The following is a 25,656-nucleotide window of genomic DNA, read 5'->3' as shown; positions in this document are numbered from 1 at the left end:
CTTTGAACATCTCTGTTGTGGACGGTGATTGATCTTGCACGTAAGGAATTGAAACATGCACAGTTTATTAAATGGTCAATATCTGAAACTACTGGTCAATTCTGTATAAAAATGGCATTTCCCTGTGTGGAATTCAGAGAAGCGTGAGTGACAGGAGCCATGTAGTTCTCCTGGTGCTCAAGTAAACTGATGTTTTGTTGAGTTCAAGTTTTCAGAGTCCAGTAACACCTCTACCTGGTATTCCACAACAAGATAAGATTAATTATGATCTTGCAGTGAAAGGGCACCAAGGTATTTGTAATCAGAATATGACTGAATTTTACCTTAATTATGAGACAGAGTGGCTCTTAACGAGATATCTTAAACTTATATAATGGCATGAAACAGAGCTAGCTAAAATGAATTGACATTTTCAATTAAGAGATTAAATTTCATCAAGGAATTTACTGTCTGTTACAGCGCTGGCATTTAGGGCAGCAATGAAGGTTCTCCATCTCTGGTGGTGTTAAGGGCTTCCTTCATCATGTTAGCAGCTTCCACTTTGGTTTTCACTATTGTCAGTCATGCAAGTCCCAGGTGGAGACTCAGGAATACTGTCATTTTCAGACATAGAAGGATTCTTCATTGCTATTTCCATAACAATCTTTTTTTAACCAGCCAGAGTTGTTAATAAACAACTCTGTTAATAAACAGCCCTGGGCTGAGCCTCTGAACTAGGAGGACCAGTGGACCACTCTTTGATTGGCCTCTACCTTTTGGCCAGTTTAGCATGGGTGACCCTACCGAGAGCCAAAGCATAAAGCCCTGATTCCAGCCAGCATAGCTCTCTGTGTCATTGAGACTTGAAAGTCTCTAAACCACAACAAGGTTGTTGTCCTCTTGGAACCTTGTCAAGATGTATGGGTTTTATTTAGAAAACACATTCCAAAGAGAAAAACAAAATTCCAAAGGGAGCACCCGCCATCTGTGATCAACTGGAAATGTTCAAGACAGGATCAAAGTCAATAATAAAAGATGAATGAGAAGACTTGATAGGGATGTAAAACACAGCAAAAAGGACTGAGTGATTAATAAGGGAGATTAAAAGTTTATTAACAAATTGTAATGATTTCTGTAGGCATTTGAAACAGTAAGTTAACAATATGAGATTTGGACCTGTGGAAAGTGAGCAGGGGAGTAATCATTAAAAACAAGGGGATGGTTGATGAAGAAAGGCAGCATGGTTTTGTTAAGGCGAAATATGTTTGAGCAGTTAATAGGATCACACATTGTTCTTGGTGACAATTCTTCTTTCAGTCCCATTCTACTTACTGCTCCTCGTCTGGATTTCCAATCTTTGCTCTTCCCTTGTTCTACAAATAGAGAGAAAAGTCAATTCAAACACCAATAACTTCTTAAATGCCCGTTGCCACTTTATTAGGTACAGCTGCACATCTGCTCATTATCTCTTTGTGTAACAAGTAGTGAATTTGTGGCAGCAACTCAATGCATAAAAGCACACAGACATGGTCAAGAGGTTCAGTTATTGTCCAGATCAAACAACAGAACGGGGAAGTAATGTGATCCAAGTAACTTTGGCCGTGGAATTATTGTTGGTGCCAGACAGGGTGGATTGATGATCTCAGAAACTGCTGATCTTCTGGGATTTTCAACCACAACAGTCTCTAGAGTTTACAGAGAATGGTGTAATAAACAAAATCATCCAGTGACTGGCAGTTCTGAGGATGAAAAAGGTCAAATGAGAAAGGTCAAAGGAAAATGACCCGAATGGTTTAAGTTTGGTGGAAGGCAACAGGAACTCAAAAATAACCACGTGTTACACAATGGTGTGCAGAAGACTATCTCTGAATGCGCAACATGTCGAACCTTGAAGTGGATGGGCTACAGCAGTAGAAGACCATAGATATACACTCACCGGCCTCTCTATTAGGTACAAGAGGTAACTAATGAAGTGACCACTGTATGTATATCGTGTTAGATATTAAGACTATAAGATATAGAAGCAGAATCAGGCATTTTAGTCCATAAATCTTCTCTGTTAGTCAATCATTGCTGATTTTTTAAAAAAGCATTCTCCTGTCTTCTCCCTATAACTCTTACTGATCAAAAACTTATCAATCTCTGCCTTAAATACCTCCAGTGACATCCTCCACAGCCCTTTGTGACCATGGATTCTACAAATTCACTACTTGTTACGCAAAGAAATTCCATCTCATCTCAGTTCTAATGCCAACAGGCTCAAAAAACTGATCAGAATTGCTGATTCTGTTATAGGATTGAAACTGGACACACTGGAGGCTGTGGTAGAACAAGTACCCTACAGAAAATCCCAGCAGTTCTGGACAATGTTTTTCACCCTCTGCATTCTACCTTGGCTGATCAGAAGAGCACTTTTAGTAATAGGCTAAGGCAACTGCGCAGCTCCGAAGTGTGCTATATGAGGTCATTCTTACCCTTGGCCATTAGGTTCTATAATGAGTCAACCTATAGACGGGGAAGTCACGACGCCCTGTTAGATGATATGAGGCAAGTATTTTTTTTATTCTTTCCACGTCTCTTCTAATGTTTGTATATTTGTACACTTGGAATGCTACTGTGATATTGTAATTTCCTTTGGGATCAATAAAGTATCTATCTATGTATATGTCATGGGGTGCTACCCTGATGCTCATTTTCTTACCGGCATTTGGAGATTCAAGAGATACAATGGAATCAATGAAAACACTACACACAATGACTGACAAGCAGACAATGTGCAAAAGACAACAAATTGTGCAAATATAAAAACACTAATAATAATAATATTATTATTATTATGCTGAGAAAAACTGAAACAATCTAACACGTTACAGGATCCTGTAGCAGTTTAACACAATCTGATTACTTACGCAGACACAGTCAAGTGGCAAGCATCATTCATCATCAGCTTGCTTTAAAATACAAACTCATAAATGAAATCACACCTTTACTATAAATACTAGCCTGATCCAGTTTTAGAGTCAGAATACCACAGATTATATTGTGACCAATCAGTTACTACAGATAGGATAATTCATAAAAACCATCCAGATATAATAATATACTGTATGATAAACAAGCACTAACAACTTATTTAATAGATAGAGCCTTTCCAAACACACATAACTTATAGAACCCTAATACAAAGATTTTTCCTCCCTCACATTGTGGGATGAATATAAGATTTAAATAAATTCAAATTCAAATTCAAATCAGTTAAATAATTTCAAATTCAAATTCAAATCAATAAGTGAAAAGTGCCAGAAATATGCAGAACTAAGAGAGGAAATTAAAAGCTTTGGACGATGGCCAAGGTATAAATTGTCCTGATAGTAATACCTGCAACTGGTGTCATCCCAAAGTCGCTACACAATAGCATTAAACAACTAGTCCTACACAGCAATTTTTATGTAAATCTTCAGAAAGTCACAATACTAAACACCACTAGAATAGTCCAAAAGTTCCTAGCAATTGACAAATGAGTATGTTTGGCTATGCCCATACCTCAGGTTTTAACAGCTTGAGCTGAGAAAAAAATGAATTAATAACAGCAATAATTCTGATAAGAAGTGTACAGCATTAAACTTAAACAAAAGCTCGAACCAGAAAACTGAAGAAAATATCACTACAGAAGAAAAAGTCAACCAATGGAAGAACCTATCACTCCATGGAAGACTTCCCCAAGATCTGAGCAGACTAGATGTCAACAAGGGAGTGTTGAACGCCCGGCTCAGAATTGGAGACCTCTTCCCAGAAACAGAGGGGTTCCTCGTGGCAACACAAGAATAGGTAGCTAACTCTAAAATTATCAAAATACACAATAAGAGACCAACAAATTCCAAACAACAAATGCCTAAAATGCCAAGAGAAACCAGAATCAATCTAGCACATAATAGGATCCTGTAGCAGTTTAACTCAATCTGATGACTTACACAGGCAAATCAAGTGGCAATCATCACTCATCAAAATCTTGCTTTAAAATACAAACTCATAAAAGACAGCGTACCTTACTATAAGCACAAGCCTGATCCTGATCCTGCTTTGGAGTCAGAGTTCAGCTAATTATTCTACAACTGATCCATTATTACAGATAGGACAATCCATAATAACCTTCTGGATATAATATTACACCATAAACAAGCAAGAACAAGTTATTTAATAGCTATCACCATTCCAAAAACATGTTACTTACAGAAATCAGTAAGTGAAAAATGCCAGAGATATGCTGACTTAAAAGATGAAATTGAAAAACTATGGACATGAACAGGGTATACTGGTATAACCCCAAAGTCACTACAAAGTAGCATTAAACAATTAGACCTACACAGCAATATGTATGTAAATCTCCAGAAAGCCACAATACTAACCACTGCTAAATTAATCTGAAAATTCTTTGTAATTGAGAAATAAATGTGCTTGGTAAGCCCACCCCTCAGGCGTAACCAACTTGAGCTGAGAAAAAAATAAACAATAAATAAATATATAAATAATAAATCTTTGAATGAATTAATAAATAAAAAATACAGAGAACATTAGATTGTAGAGTTCTTGAAAGTGAGTCCAAAGGTTGTGTTCAGTGATTAGTTCAGTGTTGAGTATAGTTATCCACATTGGTTCAGGAGCCTAATGTTTGAAGGGTAATAACTGGTGGCATGGGACTTAAGGATCCTGTACCTCTTTCTTCATGACAGCATGAGAGCATGGTCTGGATGGTGGGGGTTCTTGATGATGGATGCTGCTTTCTTGAGGCAGTGCTCTTTGTCAATGTGCTGAAAGGTGGGGAGGGCTTTTCCTGCGATGAATCAGGCTGTGTAGAACATCTTTTGTTGGAATTCAGACTTCAACTTTGGTGTCCTCTGCAACAGGTTTTTTGTGTTCCTTCAGTTCAAGGGACGCCATGGTAGCGTAGCAATTAACACATTGTTAATACAGCTCAGGGCATCATAGTTTGGAGTTCAATTGTAGCATCCTCTGTAAGAAGTAAGTACAAAGTTCAATGTACATTTGCACCTTGGTCCTGGAGTGACCCTATTTTGTTTAACTGTGTTCATGTATGGTTGAATGACAATTAAACATGAACTATATGAACCCTCTATTTTGCTTTCATCCATGTGCCTATCTAAAAGTTGCTTTGATGTCCCTAATGTATCTGCCTCTGCCAACACCACCTGCAATGTATTCCAAGCTCTTATCCCTCCCTGTGTAAGAAAACCTCCTCTCACATCCACTACTCACCTGAAAAGGATGTCCTTTGATATTAGCCATTCCCACTCTGGGAGAAAAGCACTGGCTGTCCACTCTGTTTATTGCCTCTCATAATCTTACACACCTTTGTCGATTAGCCACTCATCCTCCTGCCATAAGTTGTTGAAATGGTGGAGGGCATGCGAGGTGTCCCGGATATGGATGGGAAGGGACTGGATGAGGCCGGAATGATAGAGTTGAGGTATGAGGAGATAGACTGAGTTCAATTTCCAACATCTGCAGTCTCCAGTGCCTGCAGAATGCACAATACAGTTGTACGTTTGGGCCCATCTGGTCACATCGACATGCAAGAGGGGAGTGAAATAATTCCAGTCTGAGAAAAGGCTACTGATGAAAAAGCTAGATAGCATTGCCACTACCAGCCTAACTGTACGAGTAGGCCTACTGTCTTTGTTACAAACCTGACCATCCCAGTAGGCCCATAATCTCTGCCTGCTCCTGCCCCAAAGAACTTGTCTGCATACCTGAACTCTATTCTATCCCCCATGATTCAGTCCCTTCCCACCTGCATGTACACCCTTCACATGCCCTCAATCTCCTCAACAACTTTCAATTCGCTGGGCTTGACCATCTCATTTTCACTGTAGATGTATAGTACCTATATACTACAATCTCCCATCAAGAAGACTTTAAAGCTCTCCACTATTTTTCTCAACCAATGATCCAACCAGTTCCCCATCACCAACACCATTCTCTGCCTGAAAGAACTGGTCCTCCCCTCAACAATTTCTCCTTCAGTACCTCCCACTTTTTCCAGGATCAAGTGGTAGCTATTGGCACCTACACAGGCCCCAGCAATGCCTGCCTTTTCGTTGGCTATGTGGAATGGTCCATGTTCCAAGCCCTTACTGGTAATGCTCCACAACTCTTCCTCCACTACATTGATGCTGCTTCATGTACCTGTGCTGACCTCATCAATTTCATCAACTTTACCTCTCAACATCCACCCAGCCCTTAAGTTCACTTGGTCCATTTCTGACAAATCCCTCCTGTGTCTCCACCTCTCTATCTCCATCTCTGGAATCAAACTATTGACTGATATCTTTAATAAACCCATGGTTTCCCACAGTTATCTTGACAATACCTCTTCTCACCCTGTCTCCTGTAAAAATGTTACTCCCTTTACTCAGTTCCATTGTCTCTGTTGCATCTGTTCCCAGGATGAGTCTTTCCTTACCAGGACATCAGAGTTGTCTTCCCTTTCTCAACCTTTAATGTTGTCCTCACCAACAACTCCTGCATTTCCTGAGCATGGACTTTTCCCTATGACTCTTTTGGGACTGTTAAATGCATCTGGTGCTCCCAGTGTGGCCTCCTTTACATTGGTGAAACATGATGTAAATTAGAGGACCACTTTGTCGAGCACCTCTGCTCCAGCCAGCAAGAGTAAAATTACTTGATGATCAACCATTTTAACTTCTATCTGCATTACCATTAAGAAATGTGCTTCCATGGCCTCCTCTTCTGCATAATGAGGGTGGAGTACCAACACCTCATATTCCATCTGAGTAGCCTCCAACATGATGGCGTGCACATTGACTTCTTCTAGTAAAACCTTCCCTCCCCCTTCCTTCTTCTTCTATTGCCCACTCTGGCCTCTTACTTCTTCTTCTCACCTGCCTGTCACCTTCTCCTGGGTGCCCTCCTCCTCCCCTTTCTCCTCTGATCAACTCTCCTCTTCTATCAGATTCTTTCCTCTTCAGTCCTTTACCTTTCCCATCCCCCTGGCTTCATCTATCACTTTCTAACTAGTCCTCATTTCCCTCCCCCCTACCTTTTTATTCTGGTGATGTTCCCCTTCCTTTCCAGTCCTAAAGAAGGGCCTCCTCCCAAAATGTGGTCTGTTCACTTATTTCCATGGATGTTGCCTGACCTGCTGAGTTCCTCCAGCATTTGTGTATGTCTGTATGTTGCTTTGTAGAGGACATACTGTAGACTTATGTTGTGAGCTGTTAGATTTCCAGCATCTGCAGAATCTGACTTCTCATCATTTTTCTCCAGTCCTGATAAAGGGTCTCAGCCCGAATGATCAACAGTCTACTGTTCTCCATAGATGCTGCCTGGCCTGCTGAGTTCCTCCAGGGTTTGGATTTCCTCTCTGCAGATCTGCAGATTTTCTCTCATTTTGTGATCTGCAGAATCTCTTGTGTTCGTGAATTGCCACTACACTGTGTGGTTACAACAAGGAACATTGTCTAGAGTGAGACAAGTTGCTTTCTGAAAAATTATCCCAACTAAATGGGGACAGGAAGTGCAATCTTTCTAATGCCAAGGAATAGACTAAATGAATGAAATGCCTGAGTTCACTCTAGGACTGTAAATGCCTGATAAAGATGTTCTGCTTTTCAGCAGTAGGAAAATAAAACCTTAAGGAAGTGTCTTGTGGTATTGTGGATTAATCTCCAGGGAAGAGTCATAAACTCTGTTAGACCATAAGACTGGAAGATATAGGAGCAGAATTAGGCCATTTAGCCCATCAAGTCTGCTATACCATTTCATCATGGTTAATCCAATTTTCCTCTCAGACCCAATCCCCTACCTTCTCCCTGCATCCTTTCATGCTCTGACCAATCAAGAATCTAGGAGACTCTTAGAATTATAGAACACAACAGCACACAAGCAGGTCTTTGGTCCAGCAAATCCATGCCAAAATATTATTCTGCCTAGACCTATCAAAATTTCTCTTGTATGTTGAAATCAAACTTGCATCCAGCACTTCCACTGGTACCTTGTTCCACACTCTCACACTCCTCTGAGTGAAGAGGTTCCCCCTCATGTTCCCTTAAACATTCCACCTTTCACCCTTTACCCATGACCTCTAGATGTAGTTACACCCTACCTCAGTGGAAAAAGCCTGCCTGCATTTACTCTATCTAAAGTACTGTATGCACTTCTTAATTTTGTTTACGTACTTCTGTGAAACCTCCCCTAATGATCAATGCTATCTTCTATCTTCTGGATGATCAAAAGAGATCTAGAGTTGCAAAATTAATACAACACCAATTACATGGATGCTGCCTGGATTCAATGGTCTGAGCTATAGTGCAAGAGTAGGCAGTTAATTCCATGAAAGAAAGGAGATTGACTGAGGTGGGGGACCTTATTGAGGTTCATAAAGTCATGAGGGACATAGCTTGGATGATTGTACCTAGAGATCCATGACCAGTTTTGTTCTGCAGAGATCTGCTCTGGGACTCCTCCTCCTTGTGATATTTATAATTTACAGATGAGGAAGTGGAAGGGTGCGATAGTAAGTTTGCAGCTGACATGAAGGTTGGTAGTGTTATAGCACTGCCAACTATAGATTCATAGCACAGAAACAGTCAGTTCAGCTAATCTGATCCATGCCAAAACATTCCCAGTCCCATAGACCTACATGTGAACCACAGCCCTCACACCCCTCCCATCCATGTACTTGTCCAAACTACTCTTCAATGTTGCAATCGTACCCACATCCTCCACTTCTGCTGGCAATTCACTCCGCACTCTCTGAATGAAGAAATTCCCCCTCATGTTCTCCTTAAGTATTTCATCTTTCACCTGTAGTAATGTTGTAGAATGGTGCCTAAAGTTACAATGGTTCTTTTATAGGATTTTGAGCTTTGCTGAGATGTGGCAGATAGATTTCAATCTGGAAAACTATGAAGTGATTCACTTTGGAAGGCAGGATGCAAAGTTAATAGCAGGATTCTTAGCAATGTGGAGGATCAAAGGACCTTGTGGTTCATGTTCATGCATCCTTCAAAGTTGCCACGTGAGATGATAGAGTGAATAAGCAGGTGGCCTTCATTAGTTAGGGGATTGAGTTCAATAGCCTTGAGATAAGACTCTGGTTAGACAATCCATGGGTTATTGTGCTCAGTTCTGGTCACCTCATTACAGAATGCAGAAGCTTCAGAGAGGGAGCAAAAAAGATTTACCAGGATGCTGCCTGGATTGGAGAGTATGTCTTACGAGGATCATTTGAGCAAGCAAGAGTTCTTAGCTTTGGAGTGAAGGAGGATGAGAGGCAACTTGATAGAGATGTACAAGAGGCTAAGAGAGATGTACTGTATAAGATTATAAGAGACATAGATGGAGTGGACAGTCTGCAACTATTTCCCAAGGCAGCAATGAGAACAACTTTTTAAGCTGTTCGGAGGAAAGTTGAGGGGAGATGTCAAAGGTAGTTTTTAGATACAGAGAGTGCTAAGTGTCTGGAATGCACAGCCAGGTTTGAGGGTGGGGGGGGGGGATAGTGGTAGAAAAAAATACACTAGGGATATTTCAGAGAATCTTAGATAGTCATATTGATGAAAGAAAAGCTGAAAGTTATGTGGGAGGAAATGGTTAGAAAGATCTTGGAATGGGTTATGAGCCTAAGGGCCTGTACTATGCTCTACCATTCTATGTTTCAGGTTCTGTGAGAAGCAGATAAACTGACGGCACCCAAACATTATCCTAGAGAAAAGGAACTCAAAACTACTTGAATATAAGATCAGAGAAAATAAAGGTAGAATTAGGCCATTCGGCCCTTCAAGTCTGATCCACCAATCCAGCATGGCTGATCTGTTATCCCTCTCAACCCCATTCTCCTGCCTTAAAACACAGAACATCGAATATAGAACACAATCAAAATGTTCTACTGAAGCAATTAAATTAATCCTCAAATGGCCAGCTAAACTGGTATCTTTTGCTAACATAGGTTCTCTGACATTCATGCACCTATCTAAACATCTCTTAAAAGCTCCTAATGTATTTGCCTCTATCACCACTCCAGGCAGCAGATTCTAGGCACCCACCACTCTCAGTGTAAAAAACTTGCCCCTCACATCTCCTTTGAACATAATGCCTCTCACCTTTAATGTATGTATGCCCTCTGGTATTAGATACTTTAAACCTAGGAAAACGACACTGTCTGTCTACTTTGTTTATGACTTTTCCCCGTAACCTGTGACCCCCTTACTAATCAAGAACCTATCGGCCTCTATTTTAAATATACCCAGTGACATAGCCTCCATGGCCATCTGCAAGAGTGAATAATTCCTCAGATGCACCACCCTTTGGCTAAATTCCTCCTCATTTCTGTTCCAAAGGGTCGTTCCTCTGTTCTGAGGCTGTGCCCTGCCCTCTGCTCCTAGAGAGTGGGGAGAGGTTTAAAAGGGACCTGAGGTACACCTTCATGCAGAGAGTGATTCGTATAGGGAATAATCTCCAAGAGGAACTGATTAACGCAGGTACAAAACAGCATTTAGAGGACATTTGGAGTTAAGAGGAACTTGAAAGGGATCTAGAGGATGTGTGAATATAGAGGAGGCTGCCAGAGGAAGTGGTCAAGGCAGGTTTGATCCAAGGGGCACTGTGGTAGTTGAGCGGTTAATGTGATGTTATTACAATTCAGGGCGATTGAGTTAGGAGTTCCATCCAGCATCCTCTGTAAGAAAGTTTGTACGTTCTCCCCATGACTACATGGGTTTCCTCCGGGTGCTCTAGTTTCCTTCCACAGTCCAAAGGTGTACCAGATAAGTCGGTCATTTTAAATTGTCCTGTGTTTATGCTAGTGTTAATAAGTGGGTTTTTGGATGGTGAGGGCTCTCTAGGCTGAAAGGGCCTGTTCTGAGATCTATCTCTGAATAAATTAATTAATAATATTAATAACATTGGATAGACAGCAGAGGTTTAGATGGGTATTGGACAAATGGGACTAGCTTGGATGACACCATTGTTAGCCATAGAGGAACTGGGCCAAGGATTCTAAAGGCAACACACAAAATGCTGGAGGAACTCAGCAAGTCAGTTAGCATCAGCATTTATAAAGAATAAAGAGTCACTGCTTCAGGACTGGAAAGGAAGGGGAAGTAACTAGAATAAGAAGATGGGGAAAGTGGGGATGGCGTACTAGATGGCCAGAGATAAGTGAAGCTAGGTGAGGGGGAAGATGGGAGAAGGATGGTGAATTAAAGGGCTGAAGAAAAAGGAATCTGATAGAGGAGAATGGAGTGTAGGAGAAAGGGAAAGAGGAGGGGCAGTGATGGGCAGGTGAGGAGAAGGGATAAGAGCAGAGCCAGAAAGGGGAATGGAAAAAAAGCGAAGGGAGAAGAGGGCTAGACTAGGACTCTGTCCTTTCATTTTTCCGTGATGCATTTCAGCGCAGCTTGAACGTGGTGTTACTTTGACACTGCTCATTCAGCGGAGAAGGAGGGACGTCGGAAAGCACCCCCTATTTATCCGACTGTGTAAATTGTGCCATTTTCAAAGGCGCAAGAGCCTGAAGAATTCCACTACATTGACAAGCTTTCCTGTCAACCTGTCACAGGTTAAAAATGGAAACAATCTGTGGAAGCGTGCAGGCTGTGGGCAGAGAGTGAGGTAGGCAGCCTGTGAAAGGGAAAGAGAAATTCTGCTCTCTCACGTCCTTTACTGCCTCGTTATAGATTCTCCTCCGTCACTGGTCTCAGTGCGTACCACTGGGTAGGATATGCCCATTGTTTAATTTAGTTCCTGTGCCCTTCAGCTGCCTCGGTGTATGGGCACTGACCTGCATCATGATGGTACGTATCTGGGGAGCACTCTGCGTGTCTTCAGGAAGCCAACCTCACGTTGTAAGAAAGCATTTGAAGTGGTGCAGCATAAAGGTGCACAGCAGGCTCCCACAAACAGCAACGACATAAAGGCCAGACACACTGTCCTGGCAACGCTGCTGGCATGCTAAGCATTATCAGGATACGTTTTCTTTGAAATAGAGCAGTGGGAATTCTATCCCTACGGGCCTTTTTCTGTCACGTCTCACCTGCAAGATAGCATCTTGGTCAGTTAGGCAAACCCTCTCTCGACCCCAGTCCTCGCTTATGTTATTTCTCAAGCGTAGTTCAGCAGAGCTGGAGAGAAGGTCGAGCTGATCAGGACTTTATTCATTGGAGCATACTCTGCACTCTCTAAGCTACCTCCTATTCCACTGTGTGTATGTTTGTGGTCCTCCGCTGCTGTGGCCCGTCCACTTCAATGTTCAACATGTTGTGCATTCAGAGATGCTCTTCTGCACCCGCTGTTGTAACACATGATTATTTCAGTTGCTGTCACCTTCCTGTCAGCTTGAACCAGTGTGACCAGTCTCCTCGGACCTCTCTCATTAACAAGATACTTTCACCCACACAACTGCCACTCACTGGATGTCTTCTTTTGTTCCTCGCGCTTTTCCTTGTAATCACTATAAACTGTTGTGCATGAAAATTCCAGGAGATCCGTGTTTTTAAGGTACTCGAACCTCCAACAATGGTTCCACAGTCAAAGTCACTTAGATCACATTTCTCCCCCATTCTGTTGTTCAGTCTGAACAACAACTGAACCTCTTGACCATGTCTGCATGCTTTTATGCATTGAGTTGCTGCCACATGATTGGCTGATTAGATATTTGCATTAACTCTCCTCTTAACTCCCCTCCTCTTTCCCTTTCTCCTACACTCCACTCTCCTCTATCGGATTCCTTTTTCTTCAGCCCTTTACTCTCAGCCTTTTACTTCATCATCCTTCTCCCATCTTCCCCCTCACCTAGCTTCACTTATCTCTGGCCATCTAGTACGCCGTCCCCACTTTCCCCATCTTCTTATTCTGGTTACTTCCCCTTCCTTAATGCAAATATCTAATCAGCCAATTATGAAGGGCATTCATTCGGTCGTCCTGTGCTGTGTTCTATGACGTGGGCAATCTTGGTTTTTACCATGATTGTTCTTAGCAAAATTGGTTTGCTATTGCCTTCTTCTGGGCAGTGTCCTTACAAGATAGGCAACACCAGACATTATCAGTATTCCTTAGAGATTGTCTGCCTGGCACGAGTGGTCACATAACCAGGACTTGTGATATGCATCGGCTGTTCCTACGACCATCACCACATGTGGCTTCATGGGACCCTGATTGAGGGTGGGGGGAGCTAAGCAGGTGCTGCACCTTGCCCAAGGGTGACCTGCAGGCAAGTGGCGGGAAGGAGTGCCTTAAATCTCCCTTGGTAGGGACATATCTGCACCCCAACATCTTATGAGGAGCATAGATAGGGTGAATGCACACAGTTTTTTTTCTCCCCTAGGATTGGAGAATCAAGAGCTAGAGGGCATATATTTAAGATAATAGGGGAGAGATTAAATAGTTCAACTCTTTCACCCAGAGGCTTGTCAGTGTGTGGAATAAGCTGCCACAGAGAGTGCTTGAGACAGGTACATTAGTAACACATGAAAGATGCTTGGATAGGAAGCAACAAACCATCTTCTGAAAGGACACAAGGGGTCAAGCAGCATCTGTGTGAGGAAAAGAATGAGGTGTGATCTTATTGAGATGTATAAAATCATGAGGGGTGAGGCAGTGTCAATGACAACATCAGTTTCCCAGGGTAAGAGAATTGAGAACTAGAGGGTGTATGGTTAAGGTGGGAGGGGAGAGGTTTAATAGGAATATATGAGGGTCAACATTTTCACCTGAAGTCTGTGAAACCAGTTGCCAGAGGAAGTAGTTGAGGTAGGTACATTACACCATTTAAAGGGCACTTAGCATGACAGAAAAGTACAACACAGAAACAGGCTCTTCAGCCCATCTAGTCCATGCTGAATTATTTACACTGCTGACTTTGATCATCAAAATATGCAGGCATATCCCACAAAATCCCACAGTTCCCAAAGGCTCGTGATTTCAGTCTTTGGGGCTGATGTGAGAGCATCCTTCAGGGGGTGAACACACGGAGAGCATCCAGCCCAGGTGGGGTATTTGACCGAGTACTAAAGGCCTGTGCTGATCACTGATAGCCTTAACCATACTTCAAAGCCATTTTCAAGTTGCTGTTGGCACCACTGTCATTGGCCAAATCAAAATTGGTGACAAATTAGCATATAGGAGGAAGATTGAAAAACTGGCTGAGTGGTGCTACAAAAGCAACCTCTCACTCAATATCAGCACGACCAAGGAGCTGATTATTGACTGCAAGAGGAGGAAATCGGAGGTCCATGTCAGCAGCTATAAATTCCATGGTGTCATCACCTCATGGGATCTCTCCTGTGTACTACACATAACTATCATTACAAAGAAACCACAGCAGTGCCTCTACTTTCTTAGAGGTTTATGAATATTTGACATGCCATCTAAAACTTTGACAAACTTCTACAGATGTAAAGTGCACAGTATATTGTTGCATCATGGCCTAATCCATGACACCAACGCCCTCAAATGAAAAAGTTTGCAAAAGGAAGTGGACACAGCCCTGTTCATCATGAATAAGGCCCTCCCCTCTATTGAGCACGTCAGAAGGAGCACTGTCTCTGGGAAGCAGCATCCATCATCAGGGACCCCCACCATCCAGGTCCTGCTTTTTTTATCTCGTCAGGAAGAAAGTACAGGTGCCTCGGGGCTCACACCACCAGGTTCAGGATCAGTTATTACCCCTCAGCCAACAATCCCTCCAATTTTTTTTTACAGCAGCCCAGACCAACCACTGCTCTGAGCAGGAAATGTTTACATGGCCTAAAAACTGTGCAGCATTTTAATAGAACGTTATATAAAAGAAAATTCCAGCTATGTGTGCGGGAATATTTCAGTTACTGCGCTGTTGCGTACCCGCACAGCTTAGAGGGGATGGATCACTGAACCATCAGGCTCTTGAACTATGTATCACTCAACCTCACTCATCCCAACACTGTTCCTACAACCTAGAGACTCACTTTCAAGGATTCTTCATCTCATGTTCTTGATATTTATTGCTTATTTACTACAGTATAATTTTTTCATATTTTAGTATTTACTGTGAATGCCTACAAAAAATGAAACTCAGAGTTGTATATGGTGCAATACAGAGTACTGTGCAAATTTCTTACTCCCATATCAATACTAGGGTATGTAAGACTTTTGCACAATATTACAGTAATTTTATGTATTGTACTGTAGTGCTGCAACAATTAAAAAAAATTCATGACATATATGAGTGCTGGTAATCCTGGTTCTGATATGGGACTCTGTGGTGGAGTGAGCGTGGGAATGGCCCAGGGAGAGGGGAATCATGATTGGGAAAAGGAGAAGGGAGAGAGGAGGAAGAAGGAAGCACCAGCGAGACATTCTGTAACGATCAATAAATCGACTGTTTGCATTCAAGTGACCTTGTCTGGGGTCTCAGGGCTGTGTGTGTCTGTACCTGCGCAACCACCCCACACCTGGCACTCCTGGCCCACATATCTCCCACGGCGCTCCACCTGTGCCATTCCCAGCATCCTTCGCTCCAGCCAGATTTACAAACTTGCTCTCTGTTCCACGTTGACAAATACAGTATTGTGCTAAAGTCTTGAGTACCCTAACTATAAATATGTGCCGAATACTTTTGCACAGTCCTGTATGTCTTGACGCTTGTTGTATGCCAGGAAAGTCATTCACTCTGTCTTGAGACAGATCGGGGTTTGTGGAAAAGCTTTCCTGACAGTCTGGTTCAGAATCAAGTATCAGGTTTATTATCTCTGGTTTACTGTATATCCTTTGATAATAAGTTTACTTTTAAATTTTAGAACTTTGTAGGGAAGTGGATGGAAATGTGGGGAGGATACAAAGGATTGTTTTGCAAGATTAATGCAAGTGAGCAGCTGATGATCAGTGTGAAGCTGGTGTGTCAAAGAGCCTGTTTCAGTGCTATAAATTAAATTCCAATGTTCAAAGTAAATTTACCGTATGCTAGCCTGAGAGTGATCTTCTTGCAGACATCCCTAGTAGAATAAAGACAAGCAAAAGAATCAATGAAAACTACACAAAAATAACAACTGACAAATAATGTGCAAAAGAAGTCAGCTGTACAAATATAAAAAAACCAAATAATAATAATAAAATAACAAACGAATAAATAAATAATGCTGAAAACTGAGTGGTAGAGACCTTGAAAGTGAGTCCATAGATTGTGAAAACAGTCCATTGTTGAGGCGAGTGAAGTTATCCACACTGGTTCAGGATGCTAATGGTTTTAGGGTAATAACTGTTCCTGAACCTAGTGCTCTGGGACCTAAGGCATCTGTACCTCCTGCCTGATGCTAGCAGCAAGGAGAGAGCATGAGCTGGATTGTGAGGCCTTTCCCAATGATAGATGCTACTTTCTTGTGGCAGCGATCCCTGTAGATATTCTCAGTGGTGGGGAGACCTTACTTGAGATGGACTGGGCCATGTCCACTACTTCTTGTAGGATTTTTCATTCTTGGGCTTTGGTGGTTCTTTACCAGGCCACGACGCAGCCAGTCAATATACTCTCCACTGTAGCTTTTATAGAAGTTTGACAAAGTTTTAGATGACATACTGAATCGGCACAAAACTAAGAAAGCAGAGACACTCTTTTATTTGTGCAGCACCATGCTTACAATTTATTTGCCCGATTCCTTGAAATCAATTTTGTAATGATCTCTACTTTGGTTGTTTATTAAAGCTCTCCATCTTCCTGCCCCTGTTTTCGCATTGTATTCCTTCCCAACTTGCATTCTGGCTCACAGTAGATCTGGAAGATCCTTCCTCTCTCCTGCTACCTGCCTTTGAGTCAACGCCTCCTCTCTGCTGATTTCGTTTCTCTTTGTCGTAAATATGCTGCTGCACTTTCTTGAGTGTATTCACCTTCTTTGGAATCTGTGAGCATTCTCACAGACTCCTGCATGCACAAAATGTCTCAGTTTCTTCGCCTCTGCAGCAACTGTTCGCAGGATGCTGCCTTCCTTTTCCAGGACATCAAAGATATCTTCCTTCTTCAAAGACCACGGTTTCCTCTTCCTCTATTATTTATGCTGCCCTCGCCTGCATCTCCTCCATTTCCCAAATGTCCACACTCTCCTCATCTTCCCACCACTGTAATAGTGATAGAATCCACCTTGTCCTTACCAACCACCCCATCAGCCTCCGCAGCTAACACATTATCCTCCTCAAATTTCAAAGGCATCCTATCTGGCACTGAGTCTGCCTCTGTAACACAGAAGGGAAGGGGGAGAAGAAGCGTACTGTGGTGATAGGGGATTCATTAGTTTGGGGAACAGACAGGATGTTCTGTGGATGAGAAGGAGGTTCCCAGATGGAATATTGCCTTTTGGGTGGCATGGTCTGTAACTTCTCTACAGAAAGGGATCTTGGCGATTGTAAGGATGACTTACAGCAGACTGAAAATCTTGAGCATACAGATATTAAGAAAGAGGATGTGCTGGAGTTTTTGGAAAGCATCAAGTCAGATAGATCACAGGGACCGGACGAGCTGTACCCCAGGCTATTATGGGAGGCGAGGGAGGAGATTGCTGAGCCTCTGGTGATGATCTTTGCATAATCAATGCGAACAGGGGAGGTTCCGGAGGACTGGAGGGTTGCGGATTTTGTTCCATTATTCAAGAAAGGGAGTAGAGATAGCCCAGGAAATTATAGACCAGTGAGTCTTACTTCACTTGTTAGTAAGTTGATGGAAAAGATCCTGAGAGGCAGGATTTATGAACATTTGGAGAGGCAGAATATCATTAGGAATAGTCAGCACGGCTTTGTCAAAGGCCGGTCGTGTCTTACTTGCAAGTGTTGGCAAGTAGCAGCAAATGAGATGCTTGTGGAATATAAGAAATGCAAGAGAGCACTTCAGAAAGAAATCAGGAAGGCTAGAAGAAGGCACAAAGTTGCTCTAGCAGATGAGGTGAAGGAGAATCCTAAGGGATTCTACAGATATTTTAAGAGCAAGGCACAACATTGGCCTTCTGGAAGACCAAAATGACAATTCATGTGTGGAGCCAAGACAGATGGAAGAGATCTTAAATGAATTATTTGCATCTGTATTTACTCAGGAGATGGATACAGAGTCTATACAAGTGGGGCAAACTGGCATCAACTTCATGGACCCTATACAGATTACAGAGGAGGAAGTGCTTGCTAATCTGAGGCAAATCAGGATGAATAAATCCCCAGGGCCTGACAGGGTCTTCCCTGTGACCCTATAGGAGGCAAGTGCAGAAATTGCTGGGGCAGGTATTTGAGCCATCCTTAATGACAGGGAAGATACCAGAGGATTAGAGGATAGCCAATATTGTTCCACTATTTTAAAAAAAGCTCCAAGCAGAAACTAGGAAATTATAGGCTGGTGAGTCTGACATCAGTTGTGGCAAGTTATTGGAAGGTATTCTAAGGGATGAGATATATAAATTAGACATGGACTGATTAAAGATAGTCAGCATGGCTTTGTGAGTGTTAGGTCATGTCTAACCAATCTTATAGAGGTTTTTCAAGAAAGTTATCAGGTAATTGGATGAAGGCAAGGCAGTGGGTGTTGGAAGGCATGATCTTTAGCAAGGTCCCGCATAGGAGGGTTGGCAAGAAGGTTCAGTCAGGATGGGGTAATAAATTCGATTAGACATAGGCTTTGTTGGAAAAGCCAGAGAGTGGTAGCAGAGGGTTGCCTCTCTGATTACAGCCTTGTGATTAGTGGTGTGCCACAGGGATTGGCGCAGGGCCCTTTGTTGCTTGACATCTATATCAAAGATCTGGATGACACCAGGACTGGGTGTGTAGTGGACAGCAAGGAAGACTATCAAAGCTTGTAGTGGGATCTGGACCAGCTGGAAAAAAATGGGCTGAGAAATGGCAGATACTATTTATGTAGGTAAGGTGCAAGGTGTTGCACTTTAGGGGACTAATCACAAAAGGTTTTACACAGTGGACACTAAGGAGTTTGGTAGAACAAAGAGATCTGAGAATGCAGGTCTATAAAGTGACATCACAGGTAAATAGGGTTGTAAAGAAAGCTTTTGATACATTTGCCTTCATAAGTCTAAGTATTGAGTACAGGAGTTGAGATGTAATGTTGAAGTTGTATTAAGACGTTGGCGAGGCCTAATTTGGAGTATTGTGTGCAGTTTCGGTCACCTACCTGCAAGAAAGATGTCAATAAGATTGAAAGAGTACAGAGAAAATTTACAAGGATGCTCCCAATACTAAAGCACCAAAGTTATAAGGAAAGACTGAATATGTTTGGACTTTATTCCTTCGAATGTAGAAGATTGAGGGGAGATTTGATAGAGGTATACAAAATTATGAGGGGTATAGATAGAATAAATGCAAGCAGGCTTTTTCCACTGGTGTTGTGTGAGACTACAACAAGAGGTCATGGGTTAAGGGTGAAAGGTGAAATGTTTAAGGGGAACATGAGAGGAAACTTCTTCACTCAGAGGGTAGTGAGAGTGTGGAACGAGCTGCCAGTGCAAATGGTAGATGCGATTTTGATTTCAAAATTTAAGAGAAGTTTGGATAGATACATGGATGATTGGGTATGAAGGTTTATGGTCTGGATGCAGGTCAATGGGCATAATGAGATTAAATGGTTCTGCATGGACTAGACGGGCAGAAGGGCCTGCCCCTGTGCTGTAGTGCTCTATGATTTTACGACAGTAAGGAAGTGTTACTGTTACAGCGAAAGTGCAGTGCAGGTAGTCAATAGGGTTCAAAGCATTGATGAGGTAGATTGTGAGGTCAAGAGTCCATCTTATTGTGCTAGGGAACCATTCAATGTTGTAGACTACAGAGGCTGAATGAGTATTGCTGCTTCCAAGCATCCTCCCAAGTTTTATGTGAAGAAATTGACCCCCATCTTAGAGAATAATCCTCCTTCAGAATTCCTCAGGGCCTCCGTAAAGTTTTTAATCCAATTAACATAGACTCAGTCCGAATGAGAGCATTTCCTTCCACACCCGTGCCCTTTCCTTGGTTAGACTGCTTCAGAGACCCCTCACCAAAGTTTTATTCTCTTCATATTCCCCTTTTCTTCTCATTCGCCCTGTTAGAAGGATTATCTCTTATTCCTCATTCTATGTACATGTTTAATTCATTCACAGGGTGCAAATGTTACAGGCTGGTGCTGACGTTTTTTACCCATCACTAGTTTCGCTACCTGAGGAAAGAAGCCTGTGTTAGGGTTCATAGCTTGTGAGCTTGGAGTCACATAGGTTCATGTTCTAACAATAGGAGTTTGACCCAATATATTATCTTTCTCTCTCTCTCTTTGCAAAGGTGTTGCCTGGATGTGGACTATTTTCTAAATGGGGAGAAAATCCAGGAATCTGAGATGCAGAGGGACTTGGGAGTCCTTGTGCAGAACACCCTGAAAGTTATCTTGCGGGTTGAGTCACTGGTGAGGAAGGCAAATGCCATGTTAGCATTCATTTCAAGAGGTCTAGAATACAAGAGGCTGAGGCTTTATAAGGCATTGGTGAGGCTTCAGCTTGAGAATTGTGAACAGTTTTGGGCCCTTCATCTTAGAAAGGACATGTTGGCATTGGAGATGGTCCGGAGGAGGTTCACAAGGATGATTCTGGGAATAAAAGAGTTATCGTACGAGGAACGTTTGATGGCTCTGGGTCTGTACTCGTTGGAATTTAGAAGGATGAGGAGGGATCTCATTGAAACCTTTTGAATCTTGAAAGGCCTCAACAAAGTAGATGTGGAAACAATGTTTCCCATGGTGGGAGTGTCTAGGACAAGAGGGCACAGCCTCAGGATAGAGGGGCGCCCTTTCAAAATAGAGATGTGGAGAAATTTTTTTAGTCAAGAGTGGTGAATTTGTGCAATTTGTTGCCACATGCAGCTGTGGAGGCCGGGTCGTTGGGTGTACTTAAGGCAGAGATTGATAGGTTCTTGATTGGACATGGCATCAAAGATTATGGGGAGAAAGCCAGAACTGGGGTTGAGGAAGAGATTAAAAAAAAGATCAGCCATAATTGAATGGCGGAACAGACTTGATGGGCCAGATGGCCTAATTCTGCTCCTATGTCTTATGGATGTATAATAGAAGTACATCCCTATAGATCAGATATGAGGAGGAATTTCTTTACCGTTAGGGTGGTGAATCTGTGGAATTCATTGTCACAGATCAGTGTGTCAGCCAAATCATTGGATATATTTAAAGTGGAAGTTGTTAGGCTCTTGATTAGTAAGGGTGTTAAAGGTTATGGGGAAAAGGCAGGAAGATAGAGATGAGAGAGATAATGAATGGTGAGCAGACTTGATGGGCCGAATGGCATATTTCAGATCCTATATCTTATGGTCTTATCATATGTTGAGTGTTTCCAGATTTTTCTGTTTTCTTTTATTTCAAATTTACAGTTTCTTCAGCTTCATGATTCTCACTTGCTTTTCTGCTCGTGTAACATGGGGCTTAAGTCAGAGAGGGTGCTGGAAGATTCACGTGGGTGTCAGCAGGACTGAAGGTCATACAGTAAGTTATAAGAAGATACTGTATAGGCTGGGACAACTTTCCCTGGAGCGTAGGAGGTTGAGGGGGCACGAATAAGTTGGATAGTCCCAAAGTAGTGGAGTTTTTAAGTAGAGGACATAGGTTTAAGGTAAGAGTGGAGATAAGATCAAGGTCCTTCCCAACAAGCCTTGAGCTGCTGAAACTCTGAACTCTGGAATCCCTTCCAAATACCCCTCTGTCTCTTTATCTTTCTCTCTTACATTAGAGCTGCTCTATAAAAACTCCCTAACTTTTGGCTGTTTGTATGAATGTTTCCTTGCATGACTTGATGTCACACAATATCTGATGCATTCAGTGAATTCCCCGGGCTTTTCTCCCTTCCTTGGGGAATCAAGAACAACGGGGCAGAAGTTTAAGGTGAGAGGGGAGAAATTTAGTAGGAAATCAAGAGGCACCATTTTTATTCTACACAGATGCATGGTAGTGTAATGATTAGCACAGCATTTTACAGTACCAGTGACCCGGGCTCACTTCCCGTTGCTGTTTGTAAGGAGTTTGTGAATTCTCCCTGTGACCGTGTGGGTTTCCTTCGATTGTTCCAGCTTCTGCCCGCTGTCCAAAGACTTACCGTTTGGTAAATATTGTAAGTATACAAAAGTATTCTTTATGTATATTTAAGGCAGAGGTTGATTCTTGGTTGGACAGGGCATGAAGAGATACGGGGAGAATGCAAGAGATTGGGGCTGACAGGAGCATTGGATCAGCTATGATGAAATAATGGAGCAGACTCACTGGATCAAAAGGCCTAATTCTGCTCCCATATCTTATGGTCTTATTGTAAGCTGTCCCGTGAATAAACTAGGGTTAAATCAGGGGTTGCTGGCCAGTGCAGCTCAAAGGGCCGGAAAGGCCTATTCTGTGTTGTATCTCAATCAATCAATAGAATAGAATACATAGGAAGGGTGCTGAAAACTTTTGCGTAGTACAGTAGTAAGAGACCATGGGGGAGATCCTTCAGGATTTTGCTGGCCGTTTTCTGGCACCTTTCTTTATATGTGTCCTTAACGGCAGTAGACTGGTGCTGGAGATGCATCAGGCGTTTTGACTACCCGTTGCAGGGCCTCCTGGTCCACCGCAGTGCACTTTTCGTACCAAGCAGTGATGCGGCAAGTTGGGAGACTCTCTACTGAGCATCTGTGGAACGTCATGACTATAGATGTGCAAAGTCCAGCTCTTGTCAGCCTCCTCAGAAAGTCAGGGCAATGGTGAGCTTTCTCGGTTTTACTATCATTGCACTTATCAGTCAGCCTGCGCTACCCTGAGATTCGAGCTGGAGTAATGATTCCAAAAGTAATTCATTTGAGAAAAATAAGTTGATGGGGAAGAACATCATGAACCAGGATCATGGAAGGAAATCTGATGCATCCCAGGGCTGCAGTGTAGAATCAGAATCAGGTTTATTATCACTGACATACCTCACGGCATTTGTTGTTTTGCGACAGCAGTACAGGGCAAGACATAAAAAATTATAAGTTTGCAATATATTAAGAACAAACAAGTAAATAAAAGAATAAACAATAAATAGACATATAAATAAATAAGTACAGTGGATGGACAGATAGGCAGACAGACAGATAGATAGGCACTGTAAAAGAGATACAGTGAGATGGTGTTCATGGGTTCATGGACCCCTCTCTGGCCATCCAGGCAAACGGCGGACTTTGTATTTTCTGCGATGCTGGTTCTGGTGGCCTACCCTGATCACAGATGTATGTCGGTTCATCGCCCTCAAAGTGCCCAGTCCCATCCCTCCAACCTGTGGCTCTCTGGATTCCAGCAACTCATACTGCTCCCTCGGCGCCCATGGTGCCACACGGCATCGTGGACTGGATGTGCAGTATCTGGTTGACTGGGGGTACAGCCCGGAGGAGAGGTCTTGGGGGCCATCCAGGATCCATTGCCCATCGAGGAGTTCCACCAGACCCATCTGGATCATCTTGGGACATCAAGATCCAGCTGTAGGAGGGGGTTCCTGCATATAGAGGCATCTCCCAGCCTCCACCCAGCGAAGAGGAGTCACCTGCCTCATGTTTCTAACTCATCACCTGCAGCCTATTTAACCCCAGCTCTCAGACACAGTCCTTGCTCACTCATCGAAACAGATGGACTGAACCAGTTGCGCCTAGCCTTCAATTCTCTCTTGTTTTGTGGCCCCTCGCGGCCCATTATTTTGCATGTCTGTTATTAAAGTTATTGCTCGCCGCTAAATCGTCTCTTCAGCTCTGCTTTTCCATCAAGCCTCCTCTACATTTCCTGATAGTCTAACAAAACTGAGTCATGCAACAGCCCACCCAGATGTGCTGAAGTCAACTGTGTCCAAGCCTTGAGGAATGAATTATGACGTGCTAACAGGAGAAGCAAACCTCACTGCAAAAAATTTACACGAGTTTGTGCTGTACACTGTTTTCCTCTTGCACTTCTTTCTTCAATACCGCATCCCCTGGAGAGAGCGCACAGTTGCACTCTCAAAGCATTTTAACAGCACGCTGCTGGATCTCGCCTGGCTCCTTCAATCCGCTTGCGCCTCTGAGCCAGAAGGTCAGGGTGTTGGAGGTTTACATGAGAGAGTTAAAGCATAGAAATCTATTCAAAGATCATGTAATGTATGCTGGGTTGCTGATTTTCCAAAAGAGATGTTTAAAAGAGGTTGCACCTCTGCAGGTTCTGTCAGTCCCAGCAGTTATCATACTAGGCTGAGATACAACCTGTCAGAATACTCACTATGGTGACACAAAACACTGGAGGAACTCAGCAGGCCAGGTAACATCTATGGAAAAGAGCAAACTGTCAATGTTTTGAGCCGAGACCCTCCTTCAGGACTGAGAGGTGAGGGGAGGGGAAAGAGGCTAGCTGGAAGGTGATAGGTGAAGCCACTCGGGTGGGAAAGGACAAGGGCTGGAGAACAAACAATCTGATAGGAGAGGAGAGCGGGCAATAGGAGAACAAGAATCAGGAGGGGACCTAGGGTTAAGTAATAGGCAGGTGAGAAGAATCAAAAGATCAGAGTGGGGAATAGAGGAAGTTGGAGGGGGTGAAGTTTGTTCATTAGAACAAGCAATCGATGTAAATGCCAACAGGTTGGAGGCTGAACAACAACAGACACAGCACTGATCACTGCACACACCACTAGTCACAAGCCTCCAGTCAGAGGGGCAACCAACTACTACCACTCTCTGGCTTCTCCCACAAAGCTAATATCTAATCCAATTTACTGCCTCATCTTGAATACCGAATGACTGAACCTTCTTGACTAACCTTTGGCGTGGGACCTTGTCAAATGCCTTGCTGAATTCCACGTAGACAACATCCATTACCTTGCCTTCATCAACATTCCTCGCGATAGCCTTGAAAAACTCTACAAGATTTGTTAGACATGATCTACCACACATAAAGCCATGCTCACTATCCCTAATCAGTCTCCGTTTAATTGAAATGCTCATAAATCCGGACCCTTAGAATGCCTTCCAATAACTCCCCCACTACTGAGGTCAGGCTCATCAGCCTATAATTTCCCGGTTTACTCTTAGAGCCTTTCTTAAACAGTGGAACCACATTAGCTACGCTCCAATCTGCCAGTATTTCACCTGTTGGTAAGGATGTTTTGGCCCCTCCAATTACTACACTTTCCTCCCATAGGTTCTGAGGGAACATCTTACAGACCCTGGGGATTTATCCACCCTGATTTGGCTCAAGACAGCACACAACACCACCTCTGTAATCTGTGTAGGGTCCATCACCTCGCTGCTGCTTTGCCTCACTTCTGTAGACTCTGTGTCCATCTCCTGAGTGAATACACACAAAAAAAATCCATTTAGGATCTGCCTCTTCTCTTTTGGCTCCATGAAGAGTTTACCATTCCGACCTTCCAGTGAACCAACGTTGTCCCTTGCAATGTTTTTTCTTTTAACATATCTGTCGACTCCCTTAGAATTCTCCTTCACCTTGTCTGTGAGGGCATCCTCATGCCTTCTTTTAGCCCTCCTGATGTATTTCTTAAATATTCTCTTGCATTTCCTATACTCCATAAGCACCTCATTTCTTTCTCCTGCCTATACGTCCAATGCACCTCCTTTTTTTCTCTTAAGCAGGGCCTCACTACTTCTTGAAACTGAAGGTTCCCTACACTTGTTATC

Source organism: Hemitrygon akajei, chromosome 3, assembly GCF_048418815.1.
Source record: "Hemitrygon akajei chromosome 3, sHemAka1.3, whole genome shotgun sequence".
NCBI lineage: Eukaryota > Metazoa > Chordata > Chondrichthyes > Myliobatiformes > Dasyatidae > Hemitrygon > Hemitrygon akajei.
Note: the sequence above shows the minus strand (reverse complement) of the source record.